The following is a 25306-nucleotide window of genomic DNA, read 5'->3' on the forward strand; positions in this document are numbered from 1 at the left end:
AAGTATCATAATACTGTATTGATAAATAATGAAGTAAGTCAGCAGCACAGTGGAGGTCTGCAAATTAGACTTGACTAATTTTATAGGGCTCTAACAATGCATTGTGAATTGGTTAAAAATGTATTTAAATGTTTAAAGATTACAACCGGTTGAGATAAAAAAAAAAAGAATCTCGATGCAATTTTTGCCTATGGCATGACACTAGTTAACATACAGCAGGTAATGTAAGCCTACCGTTAGCCTACAGCTAGTAATGTTAGCTGGCTTAAACACTGTTAAAATGCTGAGAGCTAAACAGTGTAAAGTGTGACTTTATTTCACTGGAAAGAATTCCAGCACTTGGACGTACAACTGTGTTCAGCTGAAGACTCAGAGGGGAATAGCTTCACTTTGAGAAAGCACGGACCCCGCCACTGTCTGATAAACCGTGATGGGACATATTGTTGTGTTTGAGTCAGCTCTGTAAGCTTTTGTTGTGTTAAATGTTGTTGTGAAATATCCTTCTGCCTTCTTCCTTTTGTCGTTAAACAGCAAATTACTGGTGAAAAAAGTTATTACATTTTAAATAAATCCTTTAAATTTACCCATATGGCCTTAGCAATAAACAAGCCTTTCTTTAATCTTTGATTTATTTTTCGTTTCTTTTTGTAATTTAAGATACAATACTATTTCAGTTGCACTTTTAATTAGAGGACCCATCTGCTGTTTTGCACAGTTTATACAAATAAAGGAATAATTTTCAGTCATTTCATTCTGTTAAAGAAAATCGTATCATGAACTTAAAATTGTACATATGCAATTACATACCTAATTTAATTTTTTTTTTTATTTCTGACTTTCCTCCCTCTCTCTAGAGTGGTCCAGTGCAATCCTGCAGTGTTTCCCTCCCCTCAATTTTCTGTCCCTCTGTCACTTGGTGAGTACACTCAGATTCACCTCCCACATATACAGTTTAGAGGCTTTCAGTGTTTTTCAATCCTTTACGTAATCATCAGCTCACTGCCTGCCTTGAACTGCAAATTGCTGTCACCTTTTATAAAACCGACCATAATTTCCTGTTAATGTACATGGAAAGGCATTTTGTGAAATTGTCAGGGTTTATTGCACATGGTAGGCATACAGTATACCACTGAGTATAGTGAGTGTTTTTTTTTTTTTTTTTTTTTTTTTAAGATACATGCATTATCTAGGCAGTATATGAATAGTCCAACAGACAATATTATGTGTCAGAAATCAAAGTGATTAACACTTAACAGAATTCATTGGTAAAAACAACGATTTTCTCTTGATGGGGCAAATGTGCCTCTAAGAGTCTAACCCTACCTTCAGAAATCTGGTTTGGACACCTTTGAATGATCACAGAGCAGCTTGACAGATTTGACAAATTATGGTACAAATAGCCATTTTCAGATCACTGTGACACACCTGGTATTCTTGCCAAACGAAACAACAGTTGCTGTCTCACTCAAAATCCCATTGTGTGAAAACCTCATAACATGAGGCCAGCTGTAATATTTCAGATGTGTTTGAGCAAGGTTTTTGCTCATGTTCAAAACTTTGTGCACATTCAAAATATAACTAATCCCATCTGTGTTCTCTGAGATTTGGAGGAGTTTTGACATTTTGATAAAAATAAAGTTATAATAGGCTGTTACCTGAATAAAGAGCTCTGTGTGTTTGAGTCTGAACCATAGACTGGAAACGTCACTGGAACGTCAAACAAAATCATTAGTATTGCGCTCCTTTGTGTTAACTTAGTGTTAATAGCATCAATGTATCAGACTGATTTGGCTATGATTCCTCCGGAAATTACACCTTTCACAGCTTTCCTCACGTAAAGACTTTGCTAGGTGATAGCAACAAAAACTACAAGTTGGTCAGACCCCGCACGTAGCTGCCCGTTCGATTCGCCTCGGAAAAATATACTGGACAAAGTTCTACCATGAGTTCTACAAAAAACAATGAAAGAACTGCGAGTGCCTTGGAAAATACTTGTTTCCTTTTATTTGCATGTGCCATTCTGGGGCTTTTTTATTCTATTATACATATTTTTGTAAAAAAAAAAAAAAGAGGCCGAGAGATCCGGGGCAATTCATAAAACATTCGGGGACGCCCAGGCCTAAAGGCACCTCTGCTTATCAGTCCATTCATCATTAAATCTTGGGTTTTCCACGTCAACTTTTCGCTTCAGGCTCCGGCCCCCGGAGTGTCGGCATAGAAAAATTAGAAAAAACATTATCGATTTCTCTATGTAATAAGTGTACATATTTAATAAGCAGACAAATCAGCCAATGATCTGTAAGTCCCAGCTATCTGTTATTGCCAATTACAGGGCTTGTTTACTCGGGGTGTGTTGTGTGTGTTGTGTGTGTTGTGTGTGTTGTGTGTGTGTGTGGTGTGTGTGTGTGTGTGTGTGTGTGTGTGTGTGTGTGTGTGTGTGTGTGTGTGTGTGTGTGTGGTGTGTGTGGTGTGTGTGTGTGTCCTTTAATGATGGGGTAGATTGTGTCTGTTTAGATATGTGTGTTCTCTGGTAATGCCTCTAAGGGGTGGTTAGGCTGGGTGGGCTAGTGAGTCCCTCTGTCTCTATAAATACACATTAGGATCCCATTCACAGTCTGAAATTTGCCGGTTTGTGTGTATGGTCTATGTGTTTGTGCGTCTTTATGACGCCGCTGCAGCCAGGCGAGCTGTGGGCTATTACTGGCCAGCAGGGTTGCTATGGAGACCAGTGGTGGTGTCAGAGAGGAGCAACATCTGTGGGGTGTTTGTCAAGGCAGGTTTTCCTCTTTCTGGCTCTGTCTTTTCTCTTTTCTCTGGCAGTCTTGTATTCAAAAGCTCCTTGCCTTGAGGAGATTATGCTGAATGAAGTTGTAAAGCTTGATGAAAAAATCTGTAGTCTCCTGTCATTAGTGTTTTTCAAACATTGGTAAACATGGCACTTAAATGTGGAACCGATTTTTAAAAGCTGTAATTTCTTGGGCAATAGTTCAGCTGCCGATGCTCAATCATGATCAGACTAGGCCCTCGGGCTGTCAGTCAGCAGGGACTCGTGTCAGGGATTCTTCACTGGACTTAAGCCAGTGGAAAGCACACATTCTGGGGAAGCATTTAACCCCTGCCCCCTTCCTGCTCCCTTCCTGCTCCCTCTCCCTACAGCTCCCCTCTCTATATGGACATGTTCTATTTTAACAGCTCCTTTCTTTTGGCTGCCTTATCGGCAGCTCAGCAGGGCACAAATTCTCTTTTAATAGGTACTTATTTGGGCAGTGGGAGAAATTGCATATTTTTGAGCAACCCCTACTCTCTCCTGCCCAGTTCCCCTTGTCTCAAACTCTGAAGCTTCTATTTATTACTAAATGTTTTGTCCTTCTTCCTTTGCTGGGCTATCCCTCATTCCCCCGTGACTCCCTCTGAGATGGGCAGCAGTTACTAGGAAGGGTGGAAGGCTGCATCTTTGGCTTGATTTTAAGATGTGACAATTTTCCTTCAAAATGGAGTTTGTATTATTGAGTATCCATTTATTTGGAACATTTTAGGCTCCTTTAGGTACTGTCTCAGGTAGTAACCCATGGTGCCATTTTGCAGGAGCCAGCACAAATGGCGAACTCCTGTGGATTGAGTTTATCTGAGGAAAATGAAGAAAAAAAAGCTTCTCAAACACTTCACATAGGTCAACCGGAATAGGTTGTGTCTATCTTTAGTATTTCTGACCATGTTTGGGCAAACCTGGCCCAGAAGAGCCCCCAGCAGGGTATGTGTAGCTGGGCGAACCAAACCTTTGACCTCCTAATCTGGTCTAAATGAGACCGTCGCACACACAGCACAGTGCTGCACAGTCCAATGCAGCACAGAATTTGTGATGTAACCGTAATTTGGAGATACTTTTGATATTTTCAGTCTGCAGGCGTCACTCTGCAAAGGCCAGTTACCTAACTTCCATGCCCAAATTAACAGGCTTTTGCAGGGTGCCCTGCATCTCAAAGTAAAACATCAATCCATGTATGCCATAACTTAGCCTTGAGTTATATACTTGCTGGTTCCTCACATGCATTCAGGAATATTACTTTATAACATGGGTGTCAGATAGACTTCTTCAGTATGAACTGATTCTGTTAGGGGCTAGTCTGGAACCGGATCTAGACATCTAACCGGATGTACAGTGAGAGTATATCCCCTTTCTCTATCTATTTAGCAAGGGCACGGTCGCTTAAGGGGCTTTGTGCTGCCCAAGACGATTGTGATTGGTTTAAAGAAATACAAACAACCCAAGCATTTTTTCCCCATACCAGAATGTTAACTCGTGCAGCCAAACCATACTCCAGCGCTGACAGCGCTGTGGAGATAGGTCTGGCAATGCGAGACTAATTAGGGGCCAACTAGAAAATCATGCAGTGCACATACAGTATAAACTACTCTGTATTAAAGTGATAATACTATGCTCATTTTCAAGTTCATAATTGTATTTAGAGGTTATATCAGAATAGGTTTACATAGTTTAATAAAAAAACCACCATATTTTGTTGTACTGCACATTGCTGCAGCTCCTCTTTTCACCTCGTGTTGAGCTCACTGTTTTAGCTACAAAGAGGAAAGTGCGGTCTTTATATCCACTTCTATTTCATCTTTGTTTTCCGTTACGCGCTGAAAGACAAGCTAAGCGTCCTAATAAAGCCCCAGTCAGCAGAAGTCAGAGTACGTGGTTCGAGCTTTTGTGAACCTTGAAAATGCTTGAATTTTGATGTTGTGTTTGAAAAGTTCTTGAATTTTGGATAAAATGCTTGAAAATGCTTGAAATTGTAACTGTATTTCTTTCACAACAAATGCCTAACTTACTGAATAGTTTGTTTTATTAAATGGAGAAATAAAATGTTGGAGAGCCTAAAATTAAACCTGCTCGCTCTGTGACTGCGATCTGCCACCACGCCAAGACCCGCCCTAGGAAGCAGCTCGATTGGTTTGGGTTAGGCATTTCACCTCGAGAGGTTAAGGTTAGGATAGCTGATTGGTCACGGTTACGCTACCTTGCGTAAGCATCACGGACACCTGGCCAATAAATGGTATTGAAGGGCGGGTCTTGGCGTGGCCATAGTGGGATTTGTAATAACACTGCTGGCAGGTTGTCGTTTCAATGAACGTTGACTGGAAAATGAAAAATTATTATGGATTAAACGGGGACAAACCCTACAAGTTGCCTCTTGTAAAGTCTGCAAAAAAGACGTGCAGCTTTTTCACAATGGGCGAGTCTTCGCTCTCCAGTCACATGAAGTAAGTTTCAAGTAAGCCAGCTGTAGCCTACTGTACACATTAGCGCCAGTTAGCGCCTATTTGTTTACGCTAGTAACTTCTAGCTAGGAATTCGCAGGCTAGCTGAGTGAGAGTACTTGGTGTGATAAGGTAATGTTAGTATTGCATGTCCGTTATGGCACGTTCATTTATGGAATATGCAGTGAACATGGCCAAAGTTACATCACAATAACTGTAATATTACTACCCGCAAATTAAAACATGCAAACGTTAGCCCAGTGCTTAACAACGATCGTTGATTGCTGAACAGAAATCGTGTCAGATGGAGTGTCCTACAAGTAGCCTACTGTAAGCTTGAGGATGGCCTTATGCAATATTTGCACTGCTCTATTCCAGTAGATAAATGTATGTCTTGACAATGAAGTACACTTTTTTTTTTTTTTTTTCTTTTCTTTTCTTCAATTAATATAGGCTATTTATCAGGCAGTCAGTCTTCTGGGTTAAAATTGAATTACAGGTTGTTGTTGTTGCACTGTTTCGGATTTTGTTTAAACCTTGTCTATATCAAGAATGTGTCCTAAAACCAGGGCCTGTACAATATTTCTGTTCAAATCCTATGTCTTCATATTTTTAGCCCTTGAAATTACTTCAGTTTTACAGCCTGAAAATCACATTATCTCAGAAGCAATATTTGGACATTAATTTATAGATAGCCCAAACTTTGTAGGTTGGAAGACAAACCTGTCAATATGATTGAACCATTACAAGTTTGTACAGCATACCCTAGATTTGGAAAAAAGTGTGAAAGGACATTAAGGGTAGCATAAACTTTGAGCAAAATCGAAGGTTAATCTAAAGTTTTTCCTGGATTTTGACACAGAATGACGCAGCTGCATGTCATTTGACTCACATCCTCAGTGCTCCTCTCCATATCTGTCTTACTGTATGTTATGAACCATGAAGAGAAGGTGATAATTCAGGGTTAGTGAAGTGAACCTGTCAAGTGATTTTGTTTGGGGTAATTGTTTTTACATTGACTCAGGCAGGTTAGATAGCTTACACAGTGATACATTTTGAAAAATAAAACTTGTGTTTTTGCTTAAATATCTGATTCTTCTGCTATTGCAAAACACAATTTGGGCTGTTTATAGTATTATGTCTTTTAATGTGACAAAAACACTAAATAATAATTTTGACTATATATTGGTATACATTTTACGGTGGTGTAAGGTGCTGGAAAAAGCTTTAAAATGGACCTTAAAAGTGCTTGAATTTGACCTTGGAAAAGGTGTACAAACCCTGAGAGTATGAGGGTGTGCCATGCTAGCAGCTAGGCGAGCATTATAATGTGTGTTACAAAGTGACGCACGTTTGTCACGGAAGTAAAGGCTGGACTACAACAGAGCTGTTTGGAGCATTTGGTGAACAGTGTTTTCTGTTGGAGATGGTAAGTGCCTTTGGGTGGACTTTGGGCTTTTTCACTTTGTACACTTATAACATGCACAAAAAAGATATATAACACAATTAAGGAAAGGGGAAAAGCCAAAAAGCATAATATGAGCACTTTAAATAGTCGAAAATGTAAACCTAATTTCTGAAAATAACCTGTTCAGGCAAAAACATTTTCAATGTTACTTCCTGAGCAAGAGCTTTGATTTAAAAAAAAAAAAAAAAAAAAAAAAAAAAAGGTTGAATCTACTTCAGAAGCAGTTGAAATTAATTTTGCAGTCATCAGTCTGTCAGAACAGATATTGTACTGCCATTTACACAGGATGCTCACAGGCTCACTCTTCTTCAGTCACACTCCTGTCTGAGCTATTTCTTTTTAGATTTCCTACCCATGGTATGTCCAAACCTTTTTTTAAATCGACTGCCTAGACGTTGAAGTCTTTCTAATACAAGTGTTCCGGTGGGATGTTTTATTATTAACCAGACACGGATACCATCTCCTCACCATCACCTCATGAAAAATGGTCTTTTCCATATTCCATTTGGTGGCTTCAGTTAAACATATTCATCAATGTGCAAAGACTGAGGATTTCTAGTCATATATTAGGCTCCTTTTCCCCATACGTTATTTAAAACATTACTGTAATAGAGATTCCCCCTGTCGTGCATGGCTGATACAATTTGTTGATACAATTTTTGTTTGTTCCGCCCTTCCATAATTTGTCTTTCCCAAATACCTTAGTTATACCGTGTGCACCCGTTATACTTGCAAATAAAAGTGATGCAGATACGCTTGCAGAGGAGGTTTCGACCGGAGAGGGTTGGGTAAAGTGTGCTAATGCGTCAGCCTGGCCCCTCTACCTCATTACATTCGGGGAACTCCCTGACTAAGTGCCTTTTTAAACACACACACGCCCACACCCACACACACACTCAGTGTTCTAAATACCTCAGATTAGGATTGCTGATAACCCGGGGACCGCCCTCACCCCTCTCTCACCTCCTTCCCTCGCGTTCCCTCGGAGGGCCCTCCGTATTCCCTCGGTGAGGGTAGTCATTGGACCTCGGGTCAGCAGACTCTCTCCAACACACACACACACACACACACACACACACACACACACACACACACACACACACACACACACACACACACACACACACACACACACACACACACACACTATAATATCCAACATTTGGCAGAGCTCCAGGCCATCATTTATTAGGTGTATGCTCGGTCCATTAGGCCATGTGTTAAATTCTTTGTGTAACTCAATTTGTTTGATGTGGATGACTATATATAGAACTCTTTGAGCATTGTGTGTGTGTGTGTCCCAGTATGGGTGTGTTTTATGAACTCATTTACATCTTCATCTGCTGTAGAATGGAATGAACCCGGAAACTGACCTGACAAAGGTCTTGTGTTTAAAAGTGAGGGAGATCCTACTGCTGTATTTGAATGTGGGAGGTTTTATTGACGTCCATGCACATGGTCTGTATGATACTGTATTTGAATATGTGCGGTAAGTGCTTGTATGTGCACATGTTCTGTCCGGCCTCAGTGTGTGTGACTGAAAGACAGCCAGTTTCCAGTATCCCAGGCTCAAGTTAATTATGTAACCTGGGGCCGAGGAGCGTGAGTGAGCAGGATGATCCTCAACTATAAAAGGCAAAGAAGAGGGTAGAAGAGGGTCGTTTGGCTTGGAAAAATACATTCTTCCCTTCAATAGCATAATGCTGTACTTCCTCGTCAGCAGTCTCCGAGAAACAAATAGTGATTACAGATTTTTGTACATATATCCCAATATTACATTACATGTTATTTAGCTGATAAAAAGCCTACATCAGCCAACTGATAAAAGTTTATTTCTTTTCTTATCGCTATTAAATAACAATTACTTTATCTCTCTCCCAACCAATTCTACACAGAGGGAAGGTATTGCCATCAATGTGTGATGGGAAACTTGCTAATAGACAGGTCAACCTTAAAGAGTGAAGTGTAAAAGTTTAAAAATAAAACCTTTAGACCAATAGGAGACAAGTAGAACTTTTTCTAGCTTTGTTTTCTTTAGAAAACTCTTAATAGGGTCACAATAGAATTCTTAATTGGAGAAAATTTGGTATATTAACATTAAAATGTTCAATTTCTCTCTCAATTAGTAGTTACTATGACTGGTGAAACTACCATGAATGATGTTCTGCATTTTGTAGTTTAATAAGAATATAAAGAGTGGAATTGAGCTGGAATCCATTTAATTTTATAGACACTGAACACTCCTTACTGCAATTTCCCCTTAATCCATTATGTAAGGTTGTGGACTGTGTGTGATTCATCATAGTGCTCGCTTGTTGTTTGACACATTTGCACCTGGGACCTGCCACATACACTGCCACAATCTACGGTTAGCCAATTACCAGCTTCACTGGAGCAGTTGTGTAACTCAAAGCTGTGTGCCTTGCACAATGGCAATTCTATCGTGAAAGAAACAGTTTTTGTCTTATGAGTCATTTGACAAAAACAAACCTTTCATGCAGCAGACCTCTTCATTGTGAAGATGTCTCTCCTCTTAGTTTACAATAAAGAAGTGCCATCAGTAGCAGATTTGTGTGCAATCCACTTGTGTTTTTGTTGAAGTCTGTAAGGAGCCTGTAATAAGTTAAAACGAGCCAATTGAAACCTATTTTTCCCAGTTGTTGAAGGGGGGGAAAAAAGTTGCTTCTGTTTTTCCAAGGGAGAGTGAAGGTTAAAATTTGCAATCCTCTCTCTCTCTCTCGCTCTCTCTCTCTCTCTGACCTGTAGGCTTACACTTCTGAATAATGGTTATTTACACTCCTATAAGTGACTCTTTGGGCTAAGTGGGCAAACGAAAACAAACTTAAATACGCATGGCTTGACAAACACATGGAAACATACAGGCGTGAACATAGACAAACATGGGGACACATACGCAGCCAAACACATGCACACACAAAGTCACACACTGCTGGAGGGGCCACAGAAACCTCAGTTGACACTCAACAGTCAGTAAGCGGAGTGGAGCCCAAATGTGGATCAATTAAAACGACCGAAAAGGGAATTTTAGTTGTGATTAACGGTTGGTCTCACCATTCAGCTTTTCCACTCACTCTTTCCTCAGTCCTGCAGCGCTCCACACTCAAATTGTTCAGAAATTGTTCCCTGCATGTCAGGTTTTGTGTACTAGTCTCGCATTGCCAGACCTTCCTCCACAGCGCTGCGGAGGAGGGTCTGGGTAATCCACACAGCATTCCAGGATGGGAGAAAAACGTGCTCTGGTTTATTGGCATTTCTTTAAACCAATCCCAATCATCCTGGACGGCGCTAAGCGCTGGAGGCAATAATGGTGCCTCTGCAAAATAACCTGGGGAAGGAACTTGTTTTGGTGAAACGTGCTCGTTCAAAAGTACAAGAGAACTCCGATTGGACAGATAGTCTAGGTCAGGGGTCAGCAACCTTTTTGATATGAAGTGCCCTTTTCAAAATTTCTTGTTTATTAGTGTGCCTGAAGCCTGAAGCGAAAAGCCCAGCTTTAATGATGAATGGACTGATAAGCAGGTCCTGTATGCCTCATTTTCAATGAAATGATGCTGTGGCAAAATAACACAACCAGCATCATTATCAAGAATGAAGTACACGAACATAACGACTGCGTCATTCACGTGCATATTAAGTAGCCACATGTATTTGTATTGGTCTTACAATGCATCCATATTTACCGCTCCAGCGGAGAGGATGGTTTCTTCAGCCAGCTTAAGTTTATAAGAATTTGTCCAAATTTCAAGATTCCCTGCAAACGAAGAAACGGACTACAAACCAACAGCTTTTGTTTTAGCTTGTTTCTTTGCTATTTACAGAGTAGAGCTGTGTTCGCGTAAAACAGCGCGGTAGACAAGAGTGTACTGAGCAGACAGAGCAGATTGAAATATCACCTCCTACATGTTTATGCCGGTCTACACATGTGAGTGCATTGATAAGTATTGACTTTTAACTCACAAAGGTTTTAATGTAGCCTACTTACAGTAACAAGACTAGCGTTAGTTCATCTGCCCCAGCGGCCGTTGGTAATCCTCTTTGTATTGTTCCCAGTCAGAGATATGAGTCAATCAAACTACCGTAAATAACAGGTCGCGCAACTGTGAAAGTTGTAATTTGGCGGATGAGAGAGTGCTTCAGCATTTCAACACATCAATAACTCTCTTGCACACATATTGCCAGCGTGCCATTTGTTAAGGTCCCACGTGCCCATGGTGGCACGTGTGCCTAAGGTTGCCGACCCCTGGTCTAGGTGAATCGTCATTGATATTAACTATTGTGTACTAACACATAGCCAGTTGGCATGCTACATTAGACTTCAGTTGAGGTGTGAAAGCCAGTGAAACCAGAGATCTTACACAGGTCACACACGCACACAGGATCTCCATCCTTGTTTAGGGCAAGTACATATTTACTTAGCGATCACTGTGCCCTCTTACACCACCTTGCTATTTAAAGACTACATGAAATGTAAAAACGGATGCAGACGATAGTAACATTGATTTCACTGCCATATATGCTGTTTGCTCAGAGAACAGAGGTCTTCCTGGTGCAATAAAAACACTGTATTCATTGCTAAGGGCTGTCATTGATTTAAAGACTGCATGTATCCAGTTTAAACAGTAGCAGTTTTATGGTTTTGCTTGGTTTTCTCACGGCATAAGCAGTGTGTGACCGGTGTGTGCAGCCACATATGCTCAAACATGAACCCTTCTCCTAACTGGGTTCTATCTGATAGGGAGTTTAATCTAATTCATGGTAATGCAATTGAACAAACCTGCCACCACCAGAATGTTGTAGTCCGTCTACGATGTTGAATCAATGTCACCTCAGAACGTGTGTGTGTGTGTGTGTGTGTGTGTGTGTGTGTGTGTGTGTGTGTGTGTGTGTGTGTGTGTGTGTGTGTGTGTGTGTGTGTGTGTGTGTGTGTGTGTGTGTGTGTGTGTGTGTGTGTGTGTGTGTGTGTGTGTGTGTGTGTGTGTGTGTGTGTGTGTGTGTGTGTGTGTGTGTGTGTGTCCTTTTTTCTTTCTGTGTATCCTGGTTGGTGGTTGTCTTGCCGGAGGTAATAACAGCCTGTTTAACTAAACCAGTTGACCTGATGGGGGGAGGGGGGTTCTCTTCCTTTTCCTTTTAGTGTGTGAATACTGAAATCATTCCACACTATCGTAAACACCTGTTCAATATAATGTATTTCCCCTGCATTAATACTACTTGTGAAGTTTTTATTCAATTTTTCTTTAAACCATGTGAGAAAGGTGTTTATTCTACAAAACTATACATTTTAAGACTATAGTTTGTGTTGTATTGTAAATTATTATAAGATATTCCACTTATTGTCCCCATCTTATGTGCAGATGGGTTTTACAGGAACTCCTTACTATGTAGTGCAGTTGAATACAACAAAATACTGTGTCCTATGACCTTTCTGACATATTTGAGCTAAGATGTGAAAACGCACACATACACAGTACAGTGCAGTCAAAATGGCTATTGAAGTGTCACCTGAACATGGGCCTCTCAGTGTGCTGCCTACAGGAGTTGGTTTCCTCTTGCCTCTGGGTTTCTCCTCCCCTTTGCATCCTAACCTACCCGCCGATCCTGCTAAGTGCTGGAACTCTGCAGGTGTGTGTACTGTATGTACACACGCTAGGGGCTCGGTTTTCTCGGCAGGGACTAGTTTACGTAAGTACAGCAGCAATATGATATTTTGGTATTTTTCAGACTTTTAAATTAACTTTGTCTTTGGTATTTTGTGTGTCATGGATGATCCATGCGGATAAGGCAATGCAAAGCAAGGTGTTCATATCTTGGTGGAAACTGTCTCTCACCAGTGGCTCTGTGGTTACCACTTGCACCATATCCACCAGGCAGACTTGTGTGTCTGCACTCATCAGACAATTAAAGGTTCACTCCCACTCTTAATCTCGTTTCAATGCCTTCTCCAAACCTCGCTCTGTCTCCCATTTTTATTTTTCTCTCCTCATCCAAAAACAACGGGGGTAGGGAGCAGCCATGTGCATCATAGCTTTCTTTCCATCATAGCTTTCTTTCCAAAGTGTCGGCCAAAGTGCTGTTTAATTTTTCATCTTAAGATGCAATTTTAATTGCAATATGATATGATGCAGCAAAATTCTGAATGAAATAAATGAAACTTGTGTTATGCATTTTAAAATGAAAAGGTGGCCTAAAACATTGGACACAGGAAAGAATGGCATGCCAACGCCTTCAATATTCTACATTAATGAGCCTTTGCTAGCAGATTTGTAATGCCACTTGTGTGAAACAATGCAATTTGTCGAAGACCTATCAAGGTGTGTGTGTGTGTGTGTGTGTGTGTGTGTGTGTGTGTGTGTGTGTGTGTGTGTGTGTGTGTGTGTGTGTGTGTGTGTGTGTGTGTGTGTGTGTCAAAGTAAGGCACATTAACAAACAGTATAGGGGGTCCACACAGGAAACCTTCTATGCCTTCCAGCTGGCATGCATACAGGAATAAAGTGTATAATGAGAAAGCAAAATGCTTTAAGTATTTTCAGTTGCATCTCTGTATTGTGATACTGCTATCTAGGCTCATAGAATGTCATCATTGGTCAGTAGTTTGGAGCCCTCTCTATGTAGAAAATGTAAGCAGTGTGTTTCGTGCCTTCACTTCCACACTCTTGAAGTGGCAAGACAAATAGGAAAATATCCTAGACAAACAGGTAAGAGGACATGATGACACATTGTCATATGTACAATTGAGATTAGAGACCCGGATGCAGCAGTGAGACAGTAATGTGATTGCATTGTATTTACATGCGCAATAAAACCTCAAGGACCATGCTACCATCATACATGACATTCGTGTTTCAGCCAGTTTTATTTTCACACAATCACTTTGTTGCTCTTTTTTTCTTTCTTTTTAAAACTAACCCAGCTGTGTGTGTAAGCAGTAGTAAAGTGTAACAACATTGAAAAATATGCTACGTTTCTGTGTGTGCAAAGTATGTAGACAGACATAGTTCTTGTCACTCCTCTTGAATCTAAGGCAACCTTACTGTCTTGTATTATATTATTTGTTTGTGTTGATCATCTGCTCAATCGGTAACAGTGAGGACAGGTGTGCATTATTAGGTTATTTAATCAGTGAGTGAATGATCTTAGCAGTTAACTGAAAAATATTAAATTTAATGTTTTTTTTTTTTTTGTTACTGTGCGTTTATTGAATGCCTTGTTATTAGATATGGCCCGATACCATTTTTTGCTTCCCGATACAGATTCTGATACCTGAACTTGTGTATCGCCCGATAACGAGTACCGATCCGATACCAGTGTGTCATATATTTTATTATGTTTTAACAACTGTATACTACTATCCCTGTATGGATGTGATATTATTTCTATCTTTGTTGTCAGTCTGGCTCAGGTTAAACTCTTTGTGAAACATTAACAAACACAAACGATGAATGCCACAGAACTTTCTTTTATTATCCAGTTTGACATTCAGTTATAACAAGAAAAAAAACATAAACTACTTTTATTTACTTTATTATGTGGTATCGGATTAGTGCATAAACTCCATTACTTCCCGATACTGCCTAAAACGCTGTTATCAGTATTGGAGCCGATACTGGTATCTGAACATCTCTACTTGTTATTATCTAGCTTGCCCTGTTCTTACCAGAGCAGGTGGTAGGTTCCAATTTGACGAGGCTACGGAGGTAAAATGCCACCTGTCGGCAGTAGGAGAGAGTAGGTGGCAGCTTGCTGTAAAGCAGCAGGGGTTTTCGATAGGCTTTAGGTTGTTTTTGGCAAATCTCCCAGGGTTTGTTTTTTGCCTCTGTTTCATGGATATTTTTATGGGTTTAAACCTGTGTTGTCTGGGTCAAAGACACATGATCACTTTAAAAACCCATCACTGTATCCTCAGAAGCTGTGGTTTAAATTGTATTTGTGGTTTAGTCTTAACCTGCTGTGTCCTGTATAAATCACCTAAACCCCTGTAGTGGTCACTGTATCCGCAGTTTAACTTGAACCTGCTGCACACGTGGTTTAAGAGGTCAAAGCAGTCTCAGAAAAGATTTCAACAGTTCAAATCGTTTTATTAATTTCTTAAATTACAAATTTTAACCATGTAGGTTCTTATGAAGGCAACACTATAATCAAGTGTCAAACTTACATAATGTGTAATTACAATTGATGGTTCACACTTTCCTCAATTCAGTTTTGATGTCAGAAACGGGGTTACCGATTATCTAGTCTATATCCAAGACCTTCCACTTCAGGGCTCTGTTGCCGCCGAAAATTCCACCATATGTCCTTCTTTTCAGCCGTATGTCCGTTAGCTTACGCTTTCTTTGTGTTGTGATTTTAAACTCCGGTGGATTTATGAGGACTATGGTTAACTGCTCCTCAGATCTCTGCAGGGTAAATCTGTCCAATCTGAGTGTTTGTGTTGCACGACTAAAACAACTTTTGAACGTACACGTTCCACCAAAACAAGTTCCTTCCTGAGGCTATTTTGCAGCGGCCGCGGGGCTCCGTGCGGCACTTAGCGCAGCCCATGACAATTGTGATTGGTTTAAAGAAACTGCAATAAACCAGAGCACATTTCTCTCCTATCCTGGAATGCTGTGTGGACTAGCCAGACCCTCCTTTGCAGCGCTGTGGAGGAGGATCTGGCAATGCGTGACTACGGATTATTTGACAAACATAACTAGTTGTTAATTAATGCATCACCACCTGCAAGGAGGATGTGTGCCATTAATGATGAAATCACAGAAACAAATAATCAGATGTATTTTTAGACCACTTCCTCCCACAGCTTTAGTGTAAGCTAATACTGTGTTATTTGACAGATGAATTATACTGCAGTAGATTGACAGATAACACGGGGGCAAATGTGCTACGATATGATGTCAATTATACTATTTTACGGTAGTGATAGTCAACTATTACAAGTCATTGTAGGGTTAGGGGGGAAAAAAACTGAGCGAAGAGACAGTTTCTCACTTGCAATTCATGAATTTACTATCAATGTTGCATTGAGCCATCAGATCATAGCCAAGGGTGACAATCTCAGTAATCGTGCACACAACATCACTCTGGTGTAATCTACAGTTACTCAAACATGACTTATTGTATGTGGAAATGTGAACAACAGTGGAAACCTAGTAGAACACAATATCCAGACCTGTATAAAGTACTAGAGAAAAATACAAGTGCTCTATCAATAAAGTAACTTGAGTAGAAGTTGAAGTGCTCTTCTTCAAGCACAACGCTTAAAGCTGCTGTAGGTAAGATTGTGAAGATCCAGGACTTTGCCAACAAATTTGAAAATCAACAACTTCTCAGTCCCTCCCCCCTTTCTGCTGCAGCCCAAACCGTCTCCTAAGCCCCTCCCACACAACGGAGTTTGACAGAACTGCCTAGGCATGTCAGACAACATGTTCAATAACTAAACACTAACACAATGTTAACTTAACCACTGTGCAAACGTTACCATTATCCTCACCAACGTAGCTTTGTGGACTTTTTATTTTACATAATTCATGTAGTTCTACTGGAACATAGGGTCAGTTTCAGCAAATATGACAGAAAGTTAGTTTAATAAGACTTGCCTACTGCATCTTTAAGTGGAAGTGCTAAAGTATTCAAAATGTTTTTAGTTAGTTAATTTCCTATCCTGGCCTGGGACACACATTCATACGCTTTGATAAAGTACTTATTGGACTTTAAAGGTCCCATGACATGGTGCTCTTTGGATGCTTTTATATAGACCGTAGTGGTCCCCTAATACTGTATCTGAAGTCTCTTTCCCGAAATTCAGCCTTGGTGCAGAATTACAGCCGCTAGAGTAGAGCTGTAATCGGGCCTTAAAAGTACGGCCCGAAAAGGCCCGAGCCCAACAGAGTTCGGCCCGAACCCGACCCGTACATTTTGATTGACAGCTTTTTAAAAGCCCGAACCCGTTTACAGCCCGACTGTAAAGGCCATCTATCAGCAGTCATTAGAGTGTCGGACACGCGCTTCGCACTGCGAGCGGGCACACGCACCACTCGGCGGAAAAGGGAGAGAAAGAAAATAGACTGCGCCGCACGCACACAGCTCCTTTGTCTTTCGTAAAAAATTTGTCATTTATACATTTTTTTTTTTTTTAACATCATTTATTCATGAATAACGGAGGCTATAGGCCACTTGGAAGTTGGAACATAGAAATGAATTAAGTCCTCCAGAGACCCGCCTCCGTTTCACTTCCTCAGGATCCATTTTCACGCTAATCGAAACGCATCACCTGACCGCATATACCATGCAGCCCGAGCGCAAGTTAAAATAATAATAGATATTGGGGTGTGTGGGGGGGGGGGGGGGGGGGGGGGGGGGGGGGGGGGTGTGTTTTTTTTTTTTTTGGGGGGGGGTTTTTGGGGGGGGGGGTGTGAAAGGGGGGGGTGAAGCAACTGATCTGGAATCTTGCTCCTTATGACCTCATAAGGAGCAAGATTCCAGATCAGCCCATCTGAGCTTTCATTTTCTCAAAGGCAGAGCAGGATACCCAGGGCTCGGTTTACACCTGTTGCCATTTCTAGCCACTGGGGGACCATAGGCAGGCTGGGGGAACGCGTATTAATGTTAAAAAACCTCATAAAGTGAAACTGTCATGCCATGAGACCTTAAACTTACCATTGCACTTACAATAACAAGCGTAGCTGTCCTCAATTTGTGTGTGTGTGTGTGTGTGTGTGTGTGTGTGTGTGTGTGTGTGTGTGTGTGTGTGTGTGTGTGTGTGTGTGTGTGTGTGTGTGTGTGTGTGTGTGTGTGTGTGTGTGTGTGTGTGTGTGTTTTGCAAGGGGAATTGAGCTGCAGCCACTGAAACAGAAGCAGCTTTCAGCGACTTTAGAGTGAAAAAGCGTTAGAGCGTACATTGATGTTAAAATGTATACAGGTTGGCAGGATGTTCTGAAATGTTTTGGACGGTCTTTCGCTGTATTTTTTGTTGATAAATGTGAGATGTTTGAGTCACACACGTCTCTTCTTCATATCCGAAACAAGGAAATGAATTTAGCGACGTCCGTGTGTTACGGCATCATGTTCTCACTCCCGCTTGGTCATTGGCTCTCAGTCTCATACTGATACAAAGTCTGGCACGTGGGACTACTGGGATTGGTTGAAGTCATGGGAAACTCCGGTTATTGGTCAAATTTGAAGAAACGTTGCGGTGATTGGTCAAAATTGTGAGCCTCACGGTGATTGGTTGAAACGAGTAACAATGCAGCACATAAAAAATGTATCGGCGTAAAAGTATTAAACTATATTAAAAAATATGTACTGAAGTGGAAGTAGGAGAACAAAAATAATACTCCAGTAGAGTACAGATGCAGCCTTTTAGTGCTTAAGTACAGTAGTGAAGTAGTTTTACTTCATTACTATACATCTCTGACAGTAACCCCAATAACAGCGCAGCAGCACACCTAAAATGATAACTAGACCTGCAAGCACTTATGAAGGGGTCCAAGCCTCCCCGGCGAGAGTCACCCCCCGATGACCTGTGCATGGGCTGGTTACCTGTTTCAAGGTATACTGTGGTTTTGAAAAAGTCAGTTTCATAACCATTAAAATGTTCTGTCATACCGTTTCTAAGGTACAGTGCCTTGCGAAAGTATTCGGCCCCCTTGAACTTTTCGACCTTTTGCCACATTTCAGGCCTCAAACATAAAGATATAAAACTGTAATTTTTTGTGAAGAATCAACAAAAAGTGGGACACAATCATGAAGTGGAACGAAATTTATTGGATATTTCAAACCTTTTAAACAAATAAAAAACTGAAATATTGGGCGTGCAAAATTATTCAGCCCCCTTAAGTTAATACTTTGTAGCGCCACCTTTTGCTGCGATCACAGCTGTAAGTCGCTTGGGGTATGTCTCTATCAGTTTTGCACATCGACGAGACTGACATTTTTGCCCATTCCTCCTTGCAAAACAGCTCGAGCTCAGTGAGGTTGGATGGAGGCGGTGTGAACAGCAGTTTTCAGTTCTTTCCAGATTCTCGATTGGATTCAGGTCGGACTTTGACTTGGCCATTCTAACACCTGGATATATTTATTTGTGAACCATTCCATTGTAGATTTTGCTTTATGTTTTGGATCATTGTCTTGTTGGAAGACAAATCTCCATCCCAGTCTCAGGTCTTTTGCAGACTCCATCAGGTTTTCTTCCAGAATGGTCCTGTATTTGGCTCCATCCATCTTCCCATCAATTTTAACCATCTTCCCTGTCCCTGCTGAAGAAAAGCAGGCCCAAACCATGATGCTGCCACCACCATGTTTGACAGTGGGGATGGTGTGTTCAGGGTGATGAGCTGTGTTGCTTTTACGCCAAACATAACGTTTTGCATTGTTGCCAAAAAGTTTGATTTTGGTTTCATCTGACCACAGCACCTTCTTTCACATGTTTGGTGTGTCTCCCAGGTGGCTTGTGGCAAACTTTAAACGACACTTTTTATGGATATCTTTAAGAAATGGCTTTCTTCTTGCCACTCTTCCATAAAGGCCAGATTTGTGCAGTATACGACTGATTGTTGTCCTATGGACAGAGTCTCCCACCTCAGCTGTAGATCTCTGCAGTTCATCCAGAGTGATCATGGGCCTCTTAGCTGCATCTCTGATCAGTCTTCTCATTGTATGAGCTGAAAGTTTAGAGGGACGGCCGGGTCTGTAGAATTTGTAGTGGTCTGATACTCCTTCCATTTCAATATTATCGCTTGCACAGTGCTCCTTGGGATGTTTAAAGCTTGGGAAATCTTTTTGTATCCAAATCCGGCTTTAAACTTCTCCACAACAGTATCTCGGACCTGCCTGGTGTGTTCCTTGTTCTTCATGATGCTCTCTGCGCTTTACACGGACCTCTGAGACTATCACAGAGCAGGTGCATTTATATGGAGACTTGATTACACACAGCTGGATTCTATTTATCATCATTAGTCATTTAGGTCAACATTGGATCATTCAGAGATCCTCACTGAACTTCTGGAGAGAGTTTGCTGCACTGAAAGTAAAGGGGCTGAATAATTTTGCACGCCCACTTTTTCAGTTTTTTATTTGTTAAAAAAGTTTGAAATAGCCAATGAATTTCGTTCCACTTCATAATTGGGACCCACTTGTTGTTGATTCTTCACAAAAAATTACAGTTTTATATCTTTATGTTTGAGGCCTGAAATGTGGCAAAAGGTCGAAACGTTCAAGGGGGCCGAATACTTTCGCAAGGCACTGTATGAGCTGTCTTCAAGGACAGAAAGTGCAGTTCAGAAATCCCTCCACCTTTTGCATTGAATCCTGCATACAGTGCTGCTTTTTTCAACATCCCCTTTTAAATACCAATGACAGGATTTAGCATGGAAGTTACACAGCTGCATTCACCTGTTGATTTGATCTTTTCTCAGAACTGTTTGGTTATGTACACACTGCTTTTGTTTGACATCTAGGGGTGGGACAACTTACTTCTTTTTTTATGTTCTTTTTAAGCAGCAAAGTTCCACCTACTTTGAACCTGAAAAGAGGTTTAATGAGCCAGAGCATCTGAAATTGTCTTTGAAAGGCCTATAAACATTGTGCTTTCTTCTAATTCACCTAGCCTCTTCATTACTGAAGTAGATTTACAATCTGATAGCAATTAGAGATAATTCCTTTCACCTGGCTTCACCTGCTCATGGATGTCATGGAAACAGCAGGTGGGCCAGAAACTGTTGTTCCTTAGAGAGGACAAACCATAACAAAAGTAAAGTCCCAGGAGGTAATAGAAATGCAGACTCTGTAAACCAGAGGTGAAAACAATGATCTTCCACTTCATCTCTTCTTAAAATGAAATAAAACCAGTAACACTCATGGGTGTAGAATTGTATTATGAAGTGGAGCCTGTGAGTTAATGTTTTGATTAGCAAACTGACAGAGATGCTAGCCTGTGGTCTCAAATCACGGGTGGCAAAACAGAATGACACGTTTGTTTAGCCTATCTCAAGATTCCCCTTTGCAAAGCACTTACGAGTAAAGTTGACTGTTTTTGGAAAACTATTTTTTTCATACCCACAGTCGGATGACAAAATCAGTTTTTAGTGTACAGTTATCTCTCTGCTCACTACAGAGGTCCAAGACATGTATAGTGGGGAGAAGCTGCTAGCAAACTATCAAAAGTGGAAAAAGATAGGCCAAAGGTTGTGTTTAGTGCTACACTGTTTGTTTTATTGCCTTTCTCCTGTTATGTTGTATAATATTTAACTGTTGTTAATTAGCCAAGTTATACAATTCAGGGTTTTTCCTCTGGCTCAGAATGGGCCTCTGGGGGGGGGCTACGCACTGCAGTAAGCCTGATCGGTCCGCGTACAGTAAAGGCAATGAGTCTGTGTTACCTTATTTGACTGAAATCTATGCATTTTCAATTTGATAAAAGAAATGTATATAATGCTGGTGTGAATAAAACTCCAATTAACAAAACTGGTTGAAAAAATATTTTATATTTAAATAAATCACTAGGAGAGTCTGGAGATAAAACTGAGATTAGCTCTCATATTCAAGTTTATGTTCTACCTGTTCAACTATTTGGTAAATTGCTCTTAAACACATTTAGAGAGCATTTGAATTGCTATTTTTATCTCAATTCTTGTCATTTTGGTGCTTGTGATTTTCCTTTGGGGCTGGCTAAAACCTCTTTGGGGGATGCCAAAAATTCCTCTATGCAGGAAAAACAGTTTGGTCACGCAAGATAACAAGGGTACAATCTATGGGTATAATATGCAGTGTATGTACAAAAGTAAAGCAAATAATTCCTGGTCCAGTCTAGATCCAACACTGAGACGATAACTTTAGGATATTTTCCCTAAAGTCAGGCCATACATGGTCAAACAAGGATATCTGCAGGGCAATCATTGTCAAGTCGCATGATGAAAACCATCATAAGTACCATTTATCTTATGCTCTAACTCCGACCAGCTGGTCCAAATAAACACTGGGCACAGGAACATGTTTTTCCTGCTTCTTAGGCTACAAAAGGAGAAGACTGCAGGAACTGGAATTTAAATACTGTAAATAGTTTTTGTGAGCCATTGGTGCAGTAGTTTCAGTTCATCTTTTATATTGGCCAATCCTGTTCCAGGTGTTATGAATCAGGGTTCAGTGGAGCCCTTTGCCTAATTGACTAGTGACGGAGTATAATTCACTTACAGTATTACACACCTACTGTAATGTTCTGGCTATCATCCTAGTCAAGGCCACATTCAAGGTAAGAGAAAAACTGAAATAAATTAAATATTTTATGGTATTATGTGAAGTTTTATTGTAATGGTAATGTTGCTACTGTGTCTTAGTAGCCCATAAATCTTATTTCAGGTTAATTTAGGAAGTAGCCTACTCCTCTTGTTTATTGGAAAATGAAACTCCTGTGAACCTCTCGTGAATCTAGATCATTTTGAGATATTGCAGAGATGTAATACTTTTGTAAGCCGGTTGGAAATCTGAATATCAAAAGACGGGTTGGATTGGGCCAAATTTTAAATGAATTCATGATGACTGTACCACCAAAAACATCAGGTGATGATTTGTGCTGTAAGATCGAGTGAGGCATTAAAGCAGGCCTGACTTAAAAGGCCTGTTTTCTCCCTCGGTTTCCTTGGATTCCCTTGGTTAGACAGATCTGCAAGATGTGATTTTTATTTTTTATTTTATTTTTTTTATTTATTTTTTTATTTATTTTTTATTGTTTGAGCCCTTTACTTAATACCTGTTGTGGATTATGCATTAAAGGAGAGCTTTGGTTATTGTGCCAGCCATGTCACATGTGCCTCTCTGCGTGTGTTGTTCACTTACAAGTGTCCATCTGAGTGTGTCCCTAGTCAACCCTTCCACCACTGGCTGACTGATGTAGCCTTATTTTAGTTTATGAGGTGTGGGACCGCTGGGTGTTACCCTAGCTGCCATTTTAGATGAGGAGGCTGGGAACAGTGTGCCTCCTGGGGCTCCTATCTATTGTAATTATCTCATTGTCAGGGGTTGGACCAGGGGCTCGGACCTCACTCACATCCTTCAGCTTCCCTCAGCGCCCCACGTGTACACTCACACGTCCAGGAGCTCAGAGGCCTGATGTGGGCACTGGCATGGCCTTACAGAACCTTAGTGTGCCGTGCTGCTATTGGACAGATTTCATCCCGCAGAGGATGATGTTATCTAATGCATACTGTGCAAGATCTAGGCTAACATCAGACAGAACAGCACAACCCAATTAGTCCAAATTAGACGTGATTTGTCCTATCTGAATCATTTTCAATACGGTTTAGGAATTTGTAACTTTTCCCTCAGATTTGGTTTAGTATTATTAAATAGTCTAGACAGGGTGCAGCCTATTTACACTAGCCTTCTCTCTGTGGGTTGTGTCTTTGGCACCCTGCCTGCCCTCACTTTTTAATCTCCACAGGAAGTGTGCATCGGTGTTTTCATTCCCCTGATGGGATGTGTGTGCCTGTGTTGCAGTCCCCTGGTAGGACACCACAGATGGTGGAGGGCTGGGTTTGATGAAGTTGGCTCCTTTTTCGTACATCACTGCGTGTATTGGCCCAGTCTTGGTGCGACATTTCCTGTAGCGCTGTGACGTAATAGCAGACCACACTTTTGGGTCAGGACCCAAAACAAGCTGAGCTAAAAAGGAGTAATAGTAGGTTTTCTCATTTTCTGGTTGGTCTACGGTCTTCTTTATCAAGAGTAATTGTATCTTTTATTAAACCTGCACATGGGGGTGAGATAAGCTCTCATAAGCTGCTGTATAATTGTGCAGCCTTTCTGAAACACCCTGTATTCTCATAATGACAGCCTAAAGACATCTCAATATCCTTCCTTCATCTGCATTTGTCATGCCGGGGGTGGACCTTAGCCCACCCAGCTAGTAGATTTCTGTAGCCTCTGTTGATGTTGTCTCTGATCTGTGTTCCCCACATCAAAAGCAGACATCCCCCGCTGTACTCACCACCCTGTCCCCCAGCCTCTCCAGCCAGCCTCTGTCACACACAGCTGTTTCACTCATCCATCTCTTCCTGCCCACCACTGTTCTCTTGTATCTATACGTTCCCTCCTCAGTTCATTCTCTCCTCACCTTTCTATTCCATCTTTCTATCTCTCACCTCTTCGTACCTCTAAACTGGCTTTATATCTTATCTTTTAGTGCACTGCTTTTATTTTGCCTCCTCTTTTATCCGCCTTTTTGCCCGTTCATTTTCCATCCTCCCATCTCTATCTAGGATGTGCTCTCTGTCCCAATTCCTTTCTCTTTCTGTATCACCCCTCCTCTGCCTCCCTCTTTGCTATTTCACCCATCAACATCCAGTTTGCCTCTTCTTATCCCTGGGAGGAAAATGGTCGGTTTTGGCATGAAATGTGGGACTTCAGCACACACACACACACACACTCACACTCACTCCCTCACAACTTTAATAAATAAAATAAATTGCACCATCAGTACACCCTTTGGAGTATTTTTTTTTAGACACTAAATTACAGCCATGCCCATCGGAAAGTATATATGATTGTTTTGATTGTGTGTTATATGTGATTTTCTATATATTAGACTATGTATATACTGGCTGTATTGGTTATTATCATGAAGGAATCTTAGCCCTGAAACTCCTAATCAAAATCAAATCACACCTCAGCGTATTCCCATAATGACTTAATACCGGCTGAGTTCTTAGACTATACATAGTATGTCATGTTCTCCCTCTCAGTTTTGCCTGACACATTTGAGTGCTGACGCAAGGAGAGCCTATATTTGGAGCGGTCTCATCAACAATATTACGGTTTCCTGTCAGGACCCTCTCCATTCCCTGAGCTGGATATCTTACATGATGCTACACATGCAGGTGTGTCACATGAATCAAGCACAAAGAAAGCTAATAAAGCTGATTTGGAAACCTTATTTTAAAGATGAATTAGTCAAATTAGGATGTAAAAGAAAATGGTTCTGTAAAGCAATTACAAGTAGAGGTTTGGAGGTTTAAGTCAGATTTCTAAAATGTCCAAAAGGTACAAGTTAGTTGATTTTAGGCGGTGTTGTATTTTGTTCCATGGGTCAGGTGCACTAAAATTAAAAGCAGTTTTTCCAAGTTCAGACCGAACTTGTGGAACATGAAGCAAAAGCTAGTCAGCAGAGCATGTCCCTCTGAGTGACATTTTTTTAAGTTAATATGGTAGTTTCCAAGGGCCTTACAGATTAAGAGACACAAGTTAGTATCACATCTTTCTTGAAAAGTAGGCAACCAAACCCTATGCTGTAAAACACAATATTGTGTAACATAAACATGACCGGTTATAAATCTCAAGGTAGAGTGATAGACAGAGTCCATTGATTTAAGAGTTGAAGAGGATGCGTGTATGTAAATCGCATCACCGTAGTCCAAGACTGACATGAAAACTGCCTCAACAACCGTTTTCCTACAAAACATGGGAAAGGTGCTTTTGTTTCTGTATAAATAGCCAACTTTTGCATGAGTCGGAACACAAGATTATCAGTGTGAAATTTCTTTTTTTCTTTTCATCTATCCAGATGCCATGATA

The 25306-nt window shown here is 40.8% G+C and overlaps 1 protein-coding gene across 1 annotated transcript in view; it reads left to right on the plus strand.

Annotated features, from left to right (window-relative positions):
* Positions 1-25306, plus strand: part of LOC120546405 (1-phosphatidylinositol 4,5-bisphosphate phosphodiesterase beta-4-like) — an 84643-nt gene that overhangs the window by 18702 nt on the left and 40635 nt on the right. The window contains exon 3 of the mRNA XM_039781330.1: positions 855-916. The gene's annotated coding sequence lies outside the window, so the exon portion shown is untranslated. The remainder of the gene's footprint in view (positions 1-854; positions 917-25306) is intronic.

Source organism: Perca fluviatilis, chromosome 18 (assembly GCF_010015445.1).
Source record: "Perca fluviatilis chromosome 18, GENO_Pfluv_1.0, whole genome shotgun sequence".
In the NCBI taxonomy this organism is placed as follows: Eukaryota; Metazoa; Chordata; class Actinopteri; order Perciformes; family Percidae; genus Perca; species Perca fluviatilis.